General features: G+C 40.5%; 1 protein-coding gene across 9 annotated transcripts in view; it reads left to right on the top strand.

The window, feature by feature from the left end:
* The window catches only part of Nup205 (nuclear pore complex protein Nup205), a 797,639-nt gene that overhangs the window by 650,065 nt on the left and 126,200 nt on the right, over positions 1–21,374 (top strand). The window lies entirely within an intron of this gene.

Here is a 21,374-nt window from a genome sequence, read left to right as displayed (position 1 = left end):
GGTGCATGCAGAGACATGGAAGGTAATGGAGGAACAACGGCCAGAAACAGAACCAGCTTCTTGGGATGCAATGGATAAAAAAGCTTTAGCAATGATTACGCTGAGCGTGAAGCCATCACAACTATGCTATTTGAAGAATTCCACGAATGCAGCGGATGCTTGGCGGAAGCTCAAAGATGTACATCAACCCAGCGGACCAGTAAGGAAGGTATCCCTATATAAGCAGTTGCTCGGTTTGCGAATGATAGATGGTGTCGGTATGTGTGAATATATAAATAAATTTTGTTCAGTCATAGATAAGCTCTCGGAAATCGACATTAAGCTTGGCGAGGAGCTGGCAGTAATCATATTGCTTTCTAGTCTATCGAAGCAATATGAAAATTTCGTCATAGCTATGGAAACACGCAATAGTTTGCCTTCCCTAGAAGTCTTAAAAATTGAATTACTAGAAGAAGGGGACCGCAGAGGGGCGGAACCTAAACCAATACAATGCAGCGAGCAACAGGCGTTTCATGCGAATACCAAGCCTTTGCAGAAAAAGCGTCGAGAGAAGAAACACATCGAATGTTATAAGTGCGGTCAGCGTGGGCATTAGAAAAATCAATGTAAAAATGCAGCCAAGGCGGAATCGATCAGTACGCAGAAGCAACCAAATCGTTCATTTACAGTTTCGGCAGCAACGGAAACGGGTAATATAGATGTTTCGACCTGGTGTGTGGACAGTGGAGCAACAGCGCACATGTGCTGCTTACGTAATTTGTTTACGAATTACTGCTCTCAGGAGGAAGACGCAGTGTTGGCTGATAATAAGGTAATACCTGCAGTAGGCAGAGGTGATGTCGTACTTCAAACCGGTTCATGTGAGCTTAAGTTAGAGAACGTTCTGCATGTCCCGCAAATGAGGGGGGATTTTATTTCAGTAAGTCGAGCAGTAGAGCGTGGTTGTACAGTGAGTTTCAACAACAAATACGCTATTATAAGCCAACAAGGCGAAACAATTTTGAGTGCTAAAAAAATAGGAAAGTTATTTATCTTTGAAAGCAAAAATAATGTATGCTATGGTTTAACGCAGGGCAGTGGAGTAGTATGGCATGACAGGTATGGCCATTTGAATTATGGTAGTTTGAAAAATTTCATAAAAAATAAGATGGTGCTCGGCATAGAAACTGCTGATTTTCCTGACAATTCGCAGTGCAGAACGTGTATGAAGTGTAATATACATACACTGCCATTTCCAGCTGCGTCAGAAAATCGCTCAAAGGTATTGCTTGAGTTAATACATACTGATGTATGTGGCCCTTTTGAGAAGCATTCCCTTGGTGGGTCAGCTTATTTTTTAACTTTCATTGATGACATGTCTAGGCGCCTATTTACATATTTTTTGAAGTCAAAGGATGAGGTTTTCGAAAAACTTATAGAATTTAAGAATATGGCAGAGCGTCAGACTGGGCGAAAAATCAAAGCAATCCGTAGTGATAACGGCCGAGAGTACATCAATAAACGTTTCGATGATTTCCTAAAACAGCATGGTATAGTGCGGCAATTGTCTGTTCCATATAGTCCACAGCAGAACGGTGTTGCAGAAAGGGCGAACCGCACTCTCGTTGAAATGGCAAGAAGTTGACTTGTACATTCTAATATGCCAGAGTTTCTCTGGGCGGAGGCAGTACAGACAGCGTGTTATATACGGAACAGATCGCCAACATCAGCGCTGACTGGTATGACTCCATTCGAGGCGTGGAGCGGAAGAAACCCGAATGTAAAAAATATGCGTACATTTGGGTCCGTAGCTGTAGGTTTAGATAAGACACGTCATAGCAAATTTCAGCCGAAAGGGAAGGAGTATCGCCTGGTAGGATACTCATTAGTGTCAAAAGCATACAGACTTTACGATAAGGAAAAACATCAAATTGTGGAAAAACGGGATGTTTTGTTTGATGAACCTTCACATTTTGATCGGAGTGATGACCAAATATTGTTTGATCTACCAATAGGAAGTGTCAAGTCATGATACAGTCAAGCAGTCTCCATGTAAAGTTGACACCATCCAGCTTGAAAAAATGAGCAGTGGAGACGATATGGAAAGTGACGATTTCGCGAGTGCAGAGGAACCAGATTTTGAACATACACAAGATTTAAAAATCGGGCCAGGCAGACCGAGACTGATTCGGACAGGCATCAGAGGACGTCCGAAGAAGAGTTATAATATCATAAATTCAGTACAAGCCGAGGAGGCAGCCATGGACAAGGAATATGAGGCACTGATTGCGAAGGGTACGTGGACGCTGACAGACTAACGCAAGGGTCAGCAAGTAATTGGATGCAAGTGGGTATATACAACAAAAAAAGATGGAAATGGTGTAATGGTGCGTTATAAAGCTCGTTTGGTAGCCAAAGGGTGCTCACAAAAGTTTGGCGTTAACTACTGTGAGACGTTTTCACCAGTGTGCCGGTATGAAACGATACGTTTATTGCTTGCTTTGTCTGTTGAGCTGAAGCTATACTTACACCAAATGGACGTTTGTACCGCCTATCTCAATAGAGAGTTGAATGATGTTGTCTATATGAGGCAGCCAGAGGGGTATGAAGACAGTAGAGAAAAAGTTTTGAGGCTCAACAAAGCTATTTATGGTTTAAAACAAGCGGGGAGAGAGTGGAACTTAAAATTAAACGCAGCGCTATGTGAAATGGGATTTACTCAGTGCACGAATGAGCCATGCTTGTATAAACAGGATATAAAAGGTAGTCTTTGTTTAGTATTAATCTATATAGATGATTTACTAATAGCATGCCAGAGCAAAACAGATTTGATGAAAATAAAATCGATGATTTCGACGAAGTTTGAAAGCGTTGATAAGGGTCAATTGAAGATGTTTTTGGGTATACAGATTCAACGGGACGGTGAACATATCGATGAATCAGTCACTTTGTATCAATAATATGTAACAAACTCACAGTATGCAACAGTGTAGAGTTGCAGCTACGCCATTAGATACAGGTTTTCAAGTAGCGTGTGATAACGAAGAATGCGTAATTGAAGATTTAACGACATATCAGTCAACAATTGGTGAGCTAATGTGGCTAACTTTGACTTTGAGACCAGATATCTATCATTCGGTTGTAAAACTGGCACAAAGAAATAACAATCCCCATAGTGAACATGTCACAGGCGTAAACATGTAATACGCTACCTAGCAGCTACAAAAGATCTTAAATTAAACTATTCTTCATGTGGCGAGGCACTTGAAGGTTTCGTAGACGCAGATTGGGGTGGTGATAAGATCAACCGCAGATCGTACACCGGGTATGTATTTTTCTTAGCTGGTGGACCCATTTCATGGAAGTCGGAGAAACAGGGATGTGTGGCTTTAAGCAGCACAGAAGCAGAGTATATGGCATTTTCGTCTGCAGCTAAAGAAGCGTTACATTTGAGACGTTTAATTATTGAGATTGGTTGTGGCAAAGCTAATACACCCACCGTATTATATGGTTATAATCTGAGTGCACAAAATCTGGCGAAAAATCCTGTTTACCATTCCAGATCAAAACACATCGACATCAGGCATCATTTCGTCCGTGAGGTTATCCAATCTGGTGATGTAGAACTAAAATATGTTTCAACTGAAAATATGATAGCAGATGTTTTAACTAAGAATCTTACGAAAGCAAAGCATTTGCATTTTTTGAAATTAATGAACCTATCTTAGTTAATGTAAACAGATTCTCATTGAGGAAAGGTGTAGAAAAATAATAATTTCCAATGCGACTCTGTATTGATAAAAATCAACTTTGCTCAGATATCAATACTGGGAATTTAAAATTCTAGGAAATATTAATATTAAAATTATTTTTATGTTTGATGTTGTCAAGTATGTATTGTAAAAGAATGTGTCAAGTTCAGTTGAAATAAAGAAATCAATTCAATAGTTTGCATGCTTCCACTGATGCCTTTTAAGTTGGTTATGTTAATGCGAGACAATGCGTCCGCGACGGGGTTTTCTTTTCCAGCAATGTACTCCACTTCAAAATCATACTCCTCTAAATCGAGTCTTACTCGTTCTAACTTAGACGAAGGGCTCTTCATTGAGAAAAGCTTTGTTAAAGGGCGGTGGTCGGTCTTAATTAGGAATTTTCTGCCATAGACGTATGGTCTGAAGAAGGTTATGGCCCAATGGATTGCTGCTAATTCTTTCTGTATTGTAGCTTTGTTGGTTTCACCTTTTGTGAAAGATCTAGAAGCGTAAGCAATTGGTAACTGTTTGCCATCGTGTTCTTCATAAATGTCCTAAGTAAGTTACTTCCTGGCTAAAAAATAGGCATTTATCCGGATGTAATTTTAGGTTGTATTTCCTACAGGTAGAGAACACGTCTCATAGGTTTATTAACATATGTTTTTCAGTACAGCCAAATCATCCATGTAGAGAAATGCTTGGGAAAGTTTGAGGGCTGCGAACGCTAATGTCATTCTTTGGAACGAATTAGGTGCTACTTTTAATCCATATGGTAGCCTTTTGAATATATATGTGCCATCTTCTGTGAATGAAGTTATATCCCTAGAGTCCTAAGGTCTAGACATGCAAAATATTTCCAAGTTGGTCTAGAATGTCATCAATTCTTGGGAGTGGAAATTTATCTGCTGCTAACTTTTAATTTACCTGTCTATAATCTACAAGCAATCTCCATCTTTTTTCTGTATGCCTTGGAAGTGATTTTTTAGGGACTAGTAAGATTGGGCTGTTGTATTTTGATATGGAAGGTTCTATTATGTCATCTTCGATTAACTTATTAACCTATTTGCTTATCTCCCCTTTTTGTGTCTGAGGCAATCTATAGTTTTTTATGTAAACTGGGTGGGTCCTCTTTCATGTGTAGTTTTTGGTTATAAAAATTATTGGAAGAAATCTGTTCTGTTTCTAGTGCAAATATGTCTATGAATTCTGTGCATAACGATGTTAATTGAGAATTTACAAATTTTGGAAAGTTTTTGGTTAGTCTTTTTAATTTTTCTGTATCATTGCTAAAGACAACTGTATTTGTGCAAGTCCTAAATTAGCGGCTTCTTTTTCAAGCCTGATAAAGAATTATCCTAAGTCAATTTTATCAACAACAATTAGGTTGCTTGTATTTATAGTGCTACAAATTTTCTTTCCCTTTTTGAAATATAATTTCGGGGAATCGAAAACGAGCCTGACATGTCTTTTTACTTCAAATGTATTTAGCGCTTCATATATTTTGGGGTTCTCTTTGTGACTCTCTTCATTTTTAATATTATCTTTAGTATTTTTAGCTGCTGATCTAGTTGTGACTTTCATTAGTTTGTGTAGAAAAATAATAATTTCCAATGCTACTCTGTATTTATAAAAATCAATTTTGCTTATATTGATACTTTGCGGATATGAATACTTGGAATTTACTCATGTATATTAATACTATGCAGATATCAAAGCTGGGAATTTAAAATTCTAGGAAATATTAATATTCAAATTATTTTTATGTTTGATGTTGTCAAGTATGTATTGTAAAAGAATGTGTCAAGTTCAGTTGAAATAAAGAAATCAATTCAATAGTTTGCATGCTTCCACTGATGCCTTTTAAGTTTGTTATGTTAATGCGAGAAAATGCGTCCGCGATGGAGTTTTCTTTTCCAGCAATGTACTCCACTTCAAAATCATACTCCTCTAAATCGAGTCTTACTCGTTTTAACTTAGACGAAGGGCTCTTCATTGAGAAAAGCTTTGTTAAAGGGCGGTGGTCGGTCTTAATTAGGAATTTTCTGCCATAGACGTATGGTCTGAAGAAGGTTATGGCCCAATGGATTGCTGCTAATTCTTTCTGTATTGTAGCTTTGTTGGTTTCACCTTTTGTGAAAGATCTAGAAGCGTAAGCAATTGGTAACTGTTTGCCATCGTGTTCTTGGCTAAGGACTGCTCCATAAGCATACCCACTAGCGTCTGTTGTTATGCAGAATTCTTTATTGAAGTCTGGGTATTGCAAAATTTTTGGACTAATTAATGCTTCTGTCTGACATTCTTCTGTCCAATCGAAGGAAACATTCTTTTTGCAATGCCTAGTTAGTTTTCTTGAGTATTCTGCGAAATTCGGTACAAATTTTCTGTAATAGTTGTAGAACGCTACGAACCTTTTAACTTCATCGGCTGTTTTTGGTGTTGGGTAGTTTTGAACCGTTTCAAATTTGCTTGGGTCGGGTAATATTCCCTTGCTTGTGCATTTATGTCCTAAGTAAGTTACTTCCTGGCTAAAAAATAGGCATTTATCCGGATGTAATTTTAGGTTGTATTTCCTACAGGTAGAGAACACGTCTCATAGGTTTATTAACATATGTTTTTCAGTACAGCCAAATCATCCATGTAGAGAAATGCTTGGGAAAGTTTGAGGGCTGGGAGCGCTAATGTCATCATTCTTTGGAACGAATTAGGTGCTACTTTTAATCCATATGGTAGCCTTTTGAATCTATATGTGCCGTCTTCGGCTGTGAATGAAGTTATATCCCTAGAGTCCTAAGGTCTAGACATGAAAAATATTTCCAAGTTGGTCTAGAATGTCATCAATTCTTGGGAGTGGAAATTTATCTGCTCTAACTTTTTATTTACCTGTCTATAATCAACAACCAATCTCCATCTTTTTTCTGTATGCCTTGGAGGTGACTTTTTAGGGACTAGTAAGATTGGGCTGTTGTATTCTGATATGGAAGGTTCTATTATGTCATCTTCGATTAACTTATTAACCTGTTTGCTTATCTCCCCTTTTTGTGTCTGAGGCAATCTATAGTTTTTTATGTAAACTGGAGGGTCCTCTTTCATGTGTAGTTTTTGGTTATAAAAATTATTGGAAGAAATCTGTTCTGTTTCTAGTGCAAATATGTCTATGAATTCTGTGCATAACGATGTTAATTGAGAATTTACAAATTTTGGAAAGTTTTTGTTTGGTCTTTTTAATTTTTCTGTATCATTGCTATTTTTATTGTGTCTGCTTGTTTCAATTAGTGTATAGTCATCTAAATTTTCAGTATTAATTTTGAAATTTTAGATAGTTCTAACGAAAGTTTGGTCTTTATTTGTGATCGTGTTTGCTATGAAAATGTCTTCAGATAATTGTTGATGGGGTATGGAAATGTTTTCACTATCAGTGTTCACTGTAACTTGTCTAATGACTTCAGATCTAGCAGGGATCGTAATTGCATTAACAGACAGACAATTTGTCAGATGCATTGTTATTGTTTGGGGAAAATCATCTGGTTTTCTTTATAAAATCTAGTCCTATAATTCCATCGCATGGTATTTGGAAGTCGTCTTCTACGATGTGGAATTTATGATAAATTATGAGGTCATCACCTTTTAAGTCCGCTTTGACTGTGCCTAATGTGCTGGTTATGCCTTGACCTATGCCATTTAAGTCTATTACTTGTGTTTTATTTATTTTTTTATGATTATATATTTGATTATTTTTTATAATTGAAATATCTGCTCCTGTATCTACTAGGAGGTTTGAAACTGAGTTACTTAGGTCGTTTTGGTGGATATGTAGCTATTTAAGTTTAAATTTAGTACACATATTTTTTTGCTTACTGCTATTGAAGTGGAGTCTACTGGTTTTCCTGGTGCGTACAGTTGCATACGTTACGGGCCTGGCTATAATTTATATTTCCATTTTGGGTTGCGACCCTTTGGGAATTGTTATTCGGTCTTGTGTTATTGTTATATCTTGGTTGCGATCTGAACCTTCTGCCTCTATAACTTCCGTAGTTATTACTTAAAACAAAAGTTTTTGCTCATGGTTAAGCATCCGTAAGGCCGCTCAATTTATTCTAAATTTTAAGATATAAAAAAGTTACGCCAAGTTGCTGCCAGTTAGAATGTTGCCAGTCAAAATCTTCTTTTCAGGTAATATTCCACCCTGTTATGCAGTCTTGCCGTCAATGAAAATCTTCTTTTCAGGTAATGTTCCGCTTCTTCTCTGTATTTGCTGCCAGCTGCCGTGTCAATATTCTGCTTCTTTTGTGTATTTGCTGCCAGTCATTTGGTGGTTGTTACTATTCCTTGAGACCCATGGCCAAGTCTCCAAATATTGCTGAATGTAAGTTGCTCATATCGCTATGTTCAATCATCTTCGATGGACTCAAAATAGTTTAACCCGTTTTTACAAGGAAATAATTGATCCTCTTTTTCAGGATTTAATTCTTAACCGGGTCTTCCTCGAATAAGTGGCAGGATCTCAGCTAGATCTTCTTAGCGAGTTTTGCTTGTCAGCAAATTTTTCTGCTTACTAACGATCTGGCAGGATCGCCGTGTAAACTTGGAAAAATAAATTAGAAAGAAACGCTGATGTGCAGTGTAAGAATATTATTGATTTTATTTGAGAAATGCATTTCCTTTTATACAAAATTGTTTAACTTACATATACAAAATTACACTTAACTTGGAAAAATAAATTAGAAAGAAACGCTGATGTACAGTGTAAGAATATTATTGATTTTATTTGAGAAATGCATTTCCTTTTATACAAAATTGTTTAACTTACATATACAAAATTACACTAACACTTACAAACTAAAAGTATCTACATTCCTAATGCCTGTATGCCAAATCAGCATATATTACTTTGACCTAATTATAGTTATAGTGTAATGTAAATATTTTGGCAGCCACATTGACGAACCCACAATGTCGATCAGTCACGCTGATCGATAAGTGTGTTTGTCAATGTGACGCGTTAACAATTAGGGTTGTGCCTTGGGTGTCGGTATGTTTGTATGATGTTGAACTCAAGCTGAGTTCAGAGTAGTTTATTTGGGTCGCTATGGCTTGACTGTGTGTGGTCGATATTTGTATATGCATAAAAAATGCATTGTATGTAAAGTGTATTTTGGTAATGCTAACCCATCCTGTTCCCTCATTTGACTGCGAATATTCGGCCAGCCACACATAGTTTCCGCAAAATGCATAGTACTACCACCGCGCTAAGCGCCATAAACACCCAGATAAAATACGGACTAAATGAGGAAAAACCCCATCGTATGACGGTGCTCGTATCACTCGACGTGTCAAAAGCTTTTGACACAGTTAATCACGGTTCGCTACTCCAAGATATAGAAGGTTTATCCTTTCCCTCTTGTCTAAAAAGATGGACCGCAAATTATCTGGCAAGTGTCGATTCAATTTAGAAATGAAACCTTAAACAGAGGTTCCACATGGTGATGTCATATCCCCGTTTCTATTTAATTTCTACATATAAAAGCTCTATTCCCACCAGAATGAGTTACTATCATTTCCTAAGCCGGCGATCGCACGACAATTGCAACAGGACCTGTTATGATTATAGCAGCGGCGCCTAACCGGTGCCGATGAAGGAATTTAGCAGTTCCGAAGCAGTTCGAAATGGATCTATACAACAAGCTATTGCAGTTGTCTAAATTTTTTTTTCTTCTATTCTGATTTATCAAAACAATAATAATAATAAAATAATTATTGTTAGGCCTTGAGCTCGAATCCAACCCACGAGTTTTGTTTTTTCATTTAATAAGATATATTATATATCATCATTAAGTAACGCTTAAGGCTTGGTTTTCTTGGTTTTTTAAATAAGCGTGGAAAAAACAAAATTTTTATTCAAAAGTGTTGTTTATTTTATAAATAATTTCAAATATTTGACAAATTGTTCACCGGGGAAAATCCTTGTCTAATCCAACTAAATACAACGATAAAGTATCTATAGCCTTCGGTGACAAAACTTTATCTGATTCTGATACGCGAGCGGCTTTTGCGAACAATTTATAATGCACTCTTCTGTAAACAAAGCCAGACAAGCCCTCAAAGTCGATAGACCCCGACGGAATAGCCATGCCAATGCTTAAACACCTTGGCGGTGAGGGAATAAAGTACCTCACACATGTTTTCAACCTGTCAGTGGAATCCTTCGTTATTCCCGAAAAAAGGAAAATGGTAAGGATAATTCCGCTACTAATGCCTGGAAAACCAGCTAACGAAGGCGAGCCTTATCGACCGATATCACTCCTTTCGCCAGTAGCTAACACATTGGAAACCGTTCTGCTCCCTCATTTCACAGCAAATCTTCGCCTAGCCACGCACCAACATGGCTTCCGTAAAACACACAGCACTACCGCCGCGCTCAATGCCATTAACACTCAGATTAATTACGGATTAAATCAGCAAAAACTCCATCATAGGATGGTGCTCGTGGCACTTGACCTGTCAAAAACTTTTGACACAGTAAACCACGGCACGCTACTCCAAAACATAGAAGGCTCTCACCTTCCAGTTTGTTTAAAAAGATGGACCGCTAATTATCTGAATGGTCGGCAGGCGTCGGTTCAATTTAGGAACAAAATTTCTAAACCCAGAAAAATTAAACAGGGGATTCCACAGGGTGCTGTCCTATCCCCGCTTCTGTTTAATTTTTACATATCAAAATTCCTTTCCCAACCAGATGGAGTTACAATCATTCCTTTGCTGACGACTGCACGATTTTGGATACAGGACCTGGCCCTTCCATTGATGAATTAGTTTCTAAAAAAATAGCTATCTCCCCGGTCTTTCCGTTTTATTCGCCTCGCGCAACTTGAAATTATCACCGACAAAATCCACGGCCACCTGTTTACCACGTGGAAGGAACAGATTTCGCAAATATTGGACGTACGCGTCCCTGGTGTAACACTACCGACTGTCAGTCACCCAAAGACCTTAGGGGTAACGTTCGATAATACTCTAACCTTCAAGGCTCATGCAACCGAGATTGTTTCTAAAGTACTAAGTGGTAACAAAATCCTCAAGTTGCTTGCCGGCAGCACATGGGGAAAAGATAAAGAAACGTTGCTAACCACGTACAAAGCAATTGGCCGGCCGCTCATGAGCTACGCGTCACCAGTCTGGTCGCCTGGTCTATAAATACACACTGGAAAAGGCTACAGACCTGTCACAATGCTACAATCAGAGCTGCCACCGGATGTCTCCTAATGACCCCCGAATAGTGAGGCCAAAGAGCTCAATATTAAAGAGCAAAACGCTGAACAAGCAGTGTTTGCTTAATTGTCACAAACCAGGACATTTAGCAAAAAACTGCTTGATTTAGCCCCGCCTCCACGGGGATTAAGGGAAAATCTCCTAAAGCACTATGACGAGATCCGACACCTGCCAACACAGCCGTTTGATCCAGGCAAGCATAAGCAGGCCCTTAGCCAAGTCCACACAGAATCGGTAAACGCCTATGTCAGGACGCGCCCGGTGAACCCCGTTATTAATATGCAATATCCCACCCTTGTAGAAGAAGAAAGTACATTACCAAGGCAGACACGAGTCACCCTGGCCCAACTTCGTTCTGGATACTGTAACAGGTTAAACTCCTACTTGTCCAGAATCAACCCCGACATACGTAATGTATGTCCTGCATGTGATGTATCTCCACATGACACCAACCATCTTTTCAATTGTAATGTGGAACCTACGCCTCTTAACACCTTTCTCCCTATGATCCGCCCCTGTTGAAACAGCCAGTTTCCTTGGATTCCCGTTAGAGGACTTTGATGACAAATTGTGAGTGGTCGTGCCCATTGAATGGGGCGAAGCACTGTTAATACAACAACAACAATAACGGTGAGCTTCACCGTCTTCTTAGTTTCCACATAATTACTTTTACATTTGCAACATTTTTGACAACGTACTCTACCGCTACTTAGCGGCCGCTATATAGCGGCACCGCTTTCGAGGAAACCAAGCCTTTAATCGCCTAAGATTTTTTGGCTGTGATAACTGATAACAAGTCACGCCAGCTATCCCTGTTTTGTGATAACTAGCGCCAATTGGGAGCATCATGAAGTCAGGTCTGCCTACACCTGCTTCTCCCAACTCAGTGGAGGTCTCCTCCTTCCTCTGCTTCCAAAGTGCGGTGTCGACTGAAATACTTTCGTGGACGAAGAAGCCACAGCGCGTTTTCAGGCCAATAATATCAATATCGTAAGCATACGCCAAATATTGTACGCTTTATAATAGATTGTACCATCACGGTATAGTTAGAATTATCTTCTCCAGCATTATGTTAAAGAAATGTTACGAAAGGAGCCACCTTGTCTGAAGCCTCGCTTGGTTTTTAATCTCTCGGAGAGGTCCTTCCCAATAATTACGGAGCTGGTGGTGTTGCTCTACGTCATTTGGCAGAGCCTTATTAACTTTGCAGGGAACTTTTATTCAGACATAGCAGCATACAATCAGCTTCTTTTCGAGCTGTCAAATGCTGCTTTCTAATCGTTAGTCTTCTCCAGGATCTGGCGCGTCGGGAAGATCAGGTCGACAGTAGGTTTACCAGGTTTGAAGCCGCACTAATAAGGCTCAATCAGTTTGTTCACTATGGGCTTCAGTCGTTCGCACAGTACCCTAGAAAAAACCGTATATGCGATATTAAGCAGGCTGTTTTCGCGGTAATTGGCGCGGTTTGCGGGATCGTCTTTCATGTGGATTGAGCAGGGTACACTTAAGTTCCAATCTGAAGGTATGCGCTCATCCGACCATATTTTGCATAGGATTTGATGCATGCTCTTAACCAACTTTCCCGTTTGCAAACAACTCGGCGGGTATTATGTCGCCTTGACGCCTTGTGATTTTTCAGCGGGGATATTGCCATTCACTTCATCATAGTAGGGTGCCGGAACGTATTTTCCATCATGGCGATTGGGATATCGGGTTCGTCTTCTCCGTCGCTAGCTAGCAATGAGCAGAAGTGTTCCCTCCACAACTTAAGCACGTTCTGTACGTCAGTTACCATGTCGCCATTATCGTTCCTGCAGGAATATGTCCCGGTCTTGAAATCTTTCGTTATCCGCTGAATTTTTGGTATAATTTTAAGGCATTATTTCTGAGTAGCCAGCATCAACATAACATATTATGGCGAATATTAGCATTTCGATACATAACTATTATTACGAATTTTATGAATCCTCTTACTTATTTAGCAGCTTCTGATTTCGTTCGAATCTCTATATTGGTGAGTAAATGACTTAAATGTTCAGTATAGGAAAATGTTTTTTATTAACACTACTTTGGCATTAGTACTTCACAATTAGATTTCTCGCGCACTTCACTGATAGCATGTTAAAATTAAACTGATTGATTTCTCCTCGGCTTGCGCTGCTTCTTCTCGACCAGTTGCTTATTGATTTCTAATTTCTGTACCCATATTCACGTTTTCTTTCCTTTTTTATGCGTGTATATGTGTGAGAAATAATTTCTGCGCTTTTAGCTGTTGTTTATATGTATGTGTAATAACGTCTGAGTTCTTATGCGCTCTCACTATTGCCTTCTGTGTATATGTGTGTACATGGCTTAGAAATATGCGCCACTTATTGCTGTGTACATATATGTGTGTCAGTTTTCTCTTTCTTTTTCGGTCTTAGCTTTGCTGTTTACATGGCTGTTACTTCGCTTTTATCGTACATTTATTTACCAGCAGCATAGTAACTTATTGAAACTGCTTATATTCGTCACACCGCCCTCCCTCAACTCTGATATCCCGATCTATACCAGCCTTTCCAAATGTACAACTTTCAATTCGGTTTCGTGGTTTGTCAATGGTTTGTGGTTTTTATAAGGTAGACAACATCTTTGATCCGTTTTACAACCTCGTATGGGCCTTCTCAGTTAAACTGAAATTTCGGGGACAAAGCTTTTTTTCATTGTGGGTTGTATAACAGCAACAAATCTCCTTATAAAAAACCTTCCGAACAAATTTTTTTATTTGACCTGGATTTTATCATGTCACTGGTTCGTTGCCTCACAATATCGTGTATTTCCTCATTTCTTCCTCTAAGACCCCAGCGGATTTCATGGCATTTCTTTCCGCATCGTCATTTATCTCAGACTGCAAGTCAGCTGGCAGTCGAAAGCCATTGCCACAAATTACCTTTGCGAGAAATTGGCCCGTTGTCTCGTGCACTGCCGATCGTTACGCCATCAAAATAAGGATATGTGTATATTCAACTCTTTGTGGAACTTATTCACTACTTTTCTTAAGTTTTCCTCCAAGGTTCTATTGAATCGTTCCATCGGGATGAGGAAGCATTGCAATTGCCCGAGTTTTTCGAATTTCCAATGTCTTACACATTTTAAACTCAAACTGATTCAAAATTACTGCCATGAATGTAGGATTTTCCAGCATTTTGCTCTGCTGCAAACCTCGCAATTGGCAATCCTCTGAGTGACCGACTGACCGGAACCAACTTAATATAATCTCTGCTTTCGTCTTTGTGATTCCAAGATGACCTCCACTCATTCCTGCATGTTGCTCTCATTAGCCGGACATCTATAATGTCATATTTCGCCTCAGCTTTCGAACCATATTTGCATTCCACATTGCATGGTCTTCGTGACATTGCATCAGCATTCCCTTTTCGATAAATAAAATAAATGTAAGGCGCGATAACCTCCGAAGAGATCTAAGGCCGAGCTTCTCTTCCAATTTGCGTCGTGCTCCTTTTGATTTTTCCTAAAAATTGGCCGGACGGGACCTACATGTTTTATGCCGACTCCGAACGGCATCTGCAAGGCAGATGAGTTTTCACTGAGAGCTTTTCATGGCAGAAATACACTCAGAGCGCTTGCCAAACATTGCCGAGGGGCGACCCCGATTAGAAAAATTTTCTTCTAATTGAAAACCTTATTTCTAAAATTTTGATGTTGCTTTGCCCAGGGTGTGAACCCAGGGCATACGGTGTGGTAGGCGGAGCACGCTACCATCACACCACGGTGACCGCCGTTGCTGCTCAATGAAAAAGTCATATATTTTTAGTCGCTCGATCGACCTTGCCAATTGACCTTCTGGATTACGTAACTGCAGGAGCCATTTCAATGCTGCGTCATCTGCCCTGACGCGGAACCGCTGCCCGTAGAGGTACTTGTGAAAATGTTTAATGCATTCTACCAATGCCAATAGCTCTCTCCGTGTAACGCAAAAGTTCCTCTCTTTTTCCAAATTCATCGGCTGTAGTAGACAACTCCTTCTCCTGTCCATCGAACAGTTCTAAAGCATATCCACTCGCATCTGTATCTAGAATAAACGTTGCTCCTGAAATCGGATATGCCAACATTGGGGCAGTTTACAAACGTTCTTTAAATGTTTCGAAAGCCACTTCCTGCTCCTTCTTTCTTTAAAGGTATGGGCTATGCTAGCGAAATTTCGTACAAATGGGCGGTAATATGTGCGCAGCCCAAGGAAACTTCTTAATTAATGCAAGTTATGTGGTCTTGGTCAGTACTTTACAGCTTCTATCTTTTCATTCGATGTGCAGATGCCCTCCGTCGTTATTTAATGACCCAAATGACTTATTTCCTTTTTAAACAATGAACACTCGGGACTTAGTTTCAGACCAGTACCAGCTATTCTCTAGAAAACTTCCTCTAAGTTCTTAGGATGTTCCTCAAAGTTCTTTCGCAATACGATGATGTCTTCTAGGTACACCAAGCATGGTTTCCAATGTAGTATTTTCAATACCTGATCCATGAGTATCTTAAAAGTAGCTAGTGTATTACAAAGTCCAAAGGGCATCACTGTAAATTGCCAAGACCATCTCCAACACTGAAGGATGTTTTCTCCTTGTCTTCCCCTTTCACCTCATCTTGCCAGTAGCCACTTTTTAACTCTAGTGTGAAAAACAATTTCTACCACTTAGCGAATCCACAGTATCGTCAATTCATGGTAATGGGTATCCTCGCATCACCAGTGTCAATTCGATGTTTCACTTGAACTCATTGAGTACTCTTACCGGAATACGTCCATCTTGTTCAGTTACATAGCCAGGATTTTTCCCATAAGTATATTCAGTGCTGATTTTTTTGCTGCCTCGATAACCCACAATTTGTTAGTCCCATAATCTCCATCAACCTTTTCCGAGATAACTGCCTCCGATTTTGGTGGTATTTGCTGGCTCTCCTCCACCAGCACTCGTTTAGTGCTATATTTTTCTCGTAGCTGAAATTAAGTTGCACATCCTTGTTCCTATATCGCATCGTCTGGGTTTGCATGTCGATCTTGATGCCTTGGTCGATTAAGAAGTCCACCCCAATTATGATTTCATTTATAATCTCCGCCTCTATAAAATTGTGTATTACCGTCACGCTCCCAATTGCGACTTCACATGGTACTTCTCTCAGGACCTGGGTGTTCTCGCCAGTGGCCATACGCAATCTCGCTCAATGCAATGGTCTTATCTTCGTGTTGACTAAATCAAATCGAATGATGGAATGAGATGTTCCCGTATCTACAGTCAGTAAACGTTCCTTCCAACCCACATGTCCTCCAACAGTAAGATTGCGTAACCTTATTCCGATGTTTGAGGGCACTCAACTGCATTTGATAACTCCGGTATTTTTCTGTTAAAATCCTTTCAGTGCTTCCAAAATTCTGTCTACCCAGTCTGGTCTTTCTATTCAATTATGAGGCAGCTTCCTGAGTCAAGGCATGCAATACCGTTTCTGCGAATGTAGGTTTTGGGTTTGCGTATGTCGCTCGATTCGTTTCATATTCCAGAGTCTCATTAGCTTTTTCATTACGGGTTTGCAATTCTACTTGGTGTATATACTTCCTGTGTTCGCTTTCTGGAGCGTCCATCAATTTTTTGAAGTTATTTCGCTCTCTTTGGAAATTGTCTGTAAGATTTCGGCCGCTTGTCTCCAATACTATAAATAGTTCAGCGACTTTGGCGTCGAAATTCCAGCTATTAACTGCAGCGGTCTTCTCAAATTGTAGCTTGAAGACCTGGAAAGGAACAGAACCGTCAAAAGATGGAGTTTTTACCTTTGGATTACTCGGTGAAGCGGCTCCTGTATACGATCTCTTAAATCATCCACCTCTGCCTCTATTTTTTTCTGAAAAGATCTGCCATGATAAATAAATAAATGTAAGGCACGATAACCTCCGAAGAGATTTTAGGCCGAGTTTCTCTTCCAATTTGCGTCGTGCTCCTTTTAATATTTCTTCCAAATTGGTAGGACGGGACCTACTTGTTTTATGCCGACTCCGAACGGCATCTGCAAGGCAGATGAGTTTTCTCAGAGAACTTTTAATGGCAGAGGTACGCTCGGAGTGATTGCCAAACACTGCCGAGGGGCGACCCCGTTAGAAAAAATTTCTTCAAATTGAAAAAACGTTTTTATAAAATTTTGATGTTGCTTTGCTCGGGGCGTGAACCCAGGATCGTCGGTGTGGTTAGCGGAGCACGCTACCATCATACCACGACGGTCGCCATGATACCTGTTCCGAAATTTGTGCTGACATTTCAGATATACGTGCCTCTTGCACTTGCAGATGAGATATCAGTTATGTATTCCCTTCTTCCAATTGCGCTCCCATCTTGGATGTTATGCGTGTCTTTTGGGATTCCAGTTCAAGTCTGTGCTCGTCTCTGTCTGCGATGTTTCGTTTTTGTCTTACATTTTTGTGTTGCCTCTTCCCATCAGGATAAAATACATACTCCTTCACATTAATTTCATCCGACTCCATAATCTTGGTGTTGTTGTTTTTGTAGAGTTAAGGACACTCCCCGAAGGCCTTGGGGAGTGTTATCGATGTTGATGGTCCTTTGCTGGATGCATATCCGGTTTGTTCCTTTAAGAAGCACCATTAAGGTACTAGCCTGACCATCTGGGGAGCTCTCGAGTATGACCACATGCAATCTTCTAGGCCTTCCGACCTCCCACTTCCTAGATCCATGAGGAACTTGGGGTCGCCACACCTTCGGCTGTTAAAGACACAGGATTCGCCACTTGTAGGTGAGGTTGACAATTGGATTGGAGAAGCTATAAAGTGCGCTGGCAATCTCGTGAAGGGGTTGCACTACACAACTCCTTGAATCAATCTGGTATTTTAGTCGCCTCTTACGACAGGCATACCTGTCGCGGGTATATTTTAAGCCCCCTAACCCGCTGGGGACTCCATAACCTCTCATAGCCATGCATGAAGTTTGGTGGTCGGCAGACATCGGTGCAATTTAGAAACGAATCATCTAAACCAAGAAGAATTAAATAAGGGGTACCACAGGGTGGTGTCCTATCCCCAATTTTGTTTAAATTCTACATATCAAAGCTACTTTAGCCACCAGATGGAGTTACTATCGTTTCCTACGCCGCTGACTGCACAATAATGGCCACAGGCCCACGCCCACAGATCGATGAGCTTTGCAACAGAATAAACGGCTACCTCCCTGATCTTCTCAGTTTTTTCGCCTCGCGAGACCTGGCATTATCACCGACTGAATCCTCCGCGACCCCGTTTACAACATGGACGTCCCAAATGTCGAGCATTTTGAACATCCACGTCGATGGCACTACGCTACCGACTGTCCTACACCCCAAAATCTTGGGTGTGACGTTTGATCAGGATCTACATTTTGGTGAGCATGCAGCCGCAATTGTACCGAATATGCAGAGCAGTAATAAAATCCTCAAATCTCTTGCTGGCAGTACTTGGGGAAAAGATAAAGAAACGCTCATTACCATTTACAGAGCAATTGGCCAGCCGATTGCATGCTACGCATCCCCGATATGGTCGCCAAGCCTAAAGCCCACTCACAGGAAGAAGCTACAGGCCTGCAAAAATACTGCCCTCAGAACCGCCACGGGTTGTCTTCTTATGTCCCTAGCACACCATATACATAATGAGGTGAGACTACTCCCCATCAGGGAGAGAAATGAGATGCTAACCAAACAGACATTTGATTGATGAGCCAACACCGCCCAGGGGCTTAAGGAGTCATCTCCGTAAGCATTATGAGGAAATACGGCACCTGAGAACTCAGCCGTATGAAGCCAAAAAACACAAGCAGGTCCTCAGCGAACTCCGCAAACAGTCGTCGGACCTTTATGCCAGGAATTGGCCGGTGAATCCAGTACTCAAAGAACAGTACCCAAAACTTGCGGAAGAAGAACGCATACTCCCCAGGGAAACGCGAGTCACTCTAGCGTAACTTCGTTCTGGATACTGTAACAGGTTAAACTCTTACCTATCCAGAATCAGCCCCGACATATAAAATGTATTCCCCGCTTGCAATGTGACACCAACCGTCTCTTTAATTGTAATGTGGAACCCACGCCTCTAACACACCTCTCCACCCCTGTTGAAGCTGCAAGTTTCCTTGAACTCCCGTTAGAGGATATTGATGACCTATTAGATGGGGCGAAGCACTGCTACAACAACAACAACAACAAGTTCGCTTTTATGCCGTTTGTATTCAGTCCACGGTTCTCCACCTCCTTTTTCAGTTGCTGGATCTTTAAAGCACTCAACTTGGTCATGTCCTCATTTTCCTCTGAGACTCTGGAATTTTTCCAACAATGTTACGAATTTCATGAATCCTCTTCTTGTTATTTGGCAGCTTCTGTAATCGTTCGAATCTCTAAATTGTCGAATAAATAAGTCAAATATTCAGTATAGCAAAATAGTTCACCATTAGATTACCGGCGTACTTCACTGATAGCGTGTTACTCTCCGGAGTCTCGTTCGCCTATTTTTGCTAGGGTTTAAACTTTTTACGAACAGCTTTCTCGAACACTTTCTTATTTATTTCTCATTTCCCTACTCATATTCAGGTTGGCCTTCTTTTTTATGAGTGTATATGTCTGCGCTTTAGCTGTTATTTACACGGATGTGTAATAACGTCTGAGCTTTTATGCGCTCTAACTGTTGCCTTCTATGAATATGTGTGTATGTGGTTGAGTAATATTTTATTGCTGCACAAGTACTTATGTGTGTCTGTTTTCTCTTTCTTCTTCGCTCTTAGCTTTGCTGTTTACATGAATGTGTGGCTGTCTACTTCGCTGTTGTTGTGCTATTATTTAGCAGCAGCATAGTGACTTATCGAAACTGCTAATATTCGACACACATCCATGTAAACATCAAAGCAATCAGCCATACATACATACATGCAGTCAACAGGTAAAGGCGAAGAACAAAGAGAAACAGTCACACATCATGTAATCATCACCTAAGAGCAGAAGTTATTTCACACACACATAACCAGCAGCATCGGATTTGGGGCCGATTCAGGGTTAGTGAAACTCGTTCAGCAGTTGTTTTTTGCGAAGAAAGGTTCATGTCGATCTGGCAGGTTCAACGATGGTCAAACACATACGGAGAGGCACCCCACAGGGTGGGGTACCTTCTCCACTTCTCTAGCTTCCCACGCTTAATGAGCTCTTTGTTCTTCTTGAGATGAATGGCTGCAGGAAGGTAATTGCATATGCAGATGTCCTCGCGCTGTTAGATAGCGGGAAGTTTCCGCAGATACTATTTATTTAACAACAAACAGCGGTTGTACACGTAAGACAACAGTCTTTTAAAAGTACATCAACTAAAATTAACATAATAGAATTATATAAAAGGCATTAAACTTAAATTTAATTAAGCTTATATATAGAAGAAAAGTTGTATACATATTAGTAGAAAAATCAATATAAAGAAGAGAAGAGGAAAAGACAAAGAAGTAGACCGACAGTAGGAAGTAGTTATATAATCGCACACATTAACTCGATTTAATGCAAACTGAACTGAGATTGTTGGAGAACTGGGCCGGGCTAAAGTTCTATCGGTCAATTCAGATAAAACCTAACTGGTTCTGTGGGCAAGGAAATATAGGAAAGCTGCGTTGTAGCTGCCGGTGCTAGCTGATACTACCCTGACGCTAAGGGACTCTGCCAAATACCTAGGAGTAATTTTGGATAGGAAACTATCCTGGAGGGTAAACGCTCAGGAGCGTATGAAAAAAGCAACGGTGGCACTGTACAGCTGTAGGGGAGCTGTTGCGCCAAGATTAGGGACTATCACCGGATATTACCCTGTGGCTCAACATTGCTGTGGTTAGACCAATCCTTTTATACGGTTTATTGGTCTGGTTGACGAGCTTAGACACTAAGTCAATCATACGGGTATTCCAGAAGGTACAAAGAAGTGCTCTGGTCTGCGTCGGGGTTCTCTGCGCACCACCCTTGCGGAAGCGCTGGTCACTCTTTCTTATTTGTTGCCTGCCAATATATTTAATGGCCAAGCAATTTGCGTCATTTTCTGCTCTGCGGCTGCGAGAGTTATCCGGCTGCAGAGACAGTGTGAATGGCCATGCAGCCATCCTTAAGCATCTGGATTCGGCTTCGTCGGACTATTGCGTTCCGACTGTCTTTTTCGATATGAAGTATGAGGTTGTTATCCCGGATAGGGATTATTGGTTGAAGGAGCCGTCGGACCTGAGCGATAGGCTGCAGATATATACTTATGGATCCAAACTGGATGATAAGGTGGGTAGTGGTGTCTTTGCACCTCAACTAGGGTGGAATCTATCCTTAAGCCAATCCGATCATTGCAGCGCC

Source organism: Eurosta solidaginis, chromosome 4, assembly GCF_040869045.1.
Source record: "Eurosta solidaginis isolate ZX-2024a chromosome 4, ASM4086904v1, whole genome shotgun sequence".
NCBI classification, from domain to species: domain Eukaryota; kingdom Metazoa; phylum Arthropoda; class Insecta; order Diptera; family Tephritidae; genus Eurosta; species Eurosta solidaginis.
This window is presented reverse-complemented; position numbering and strand designations above follow the sequence as displayed.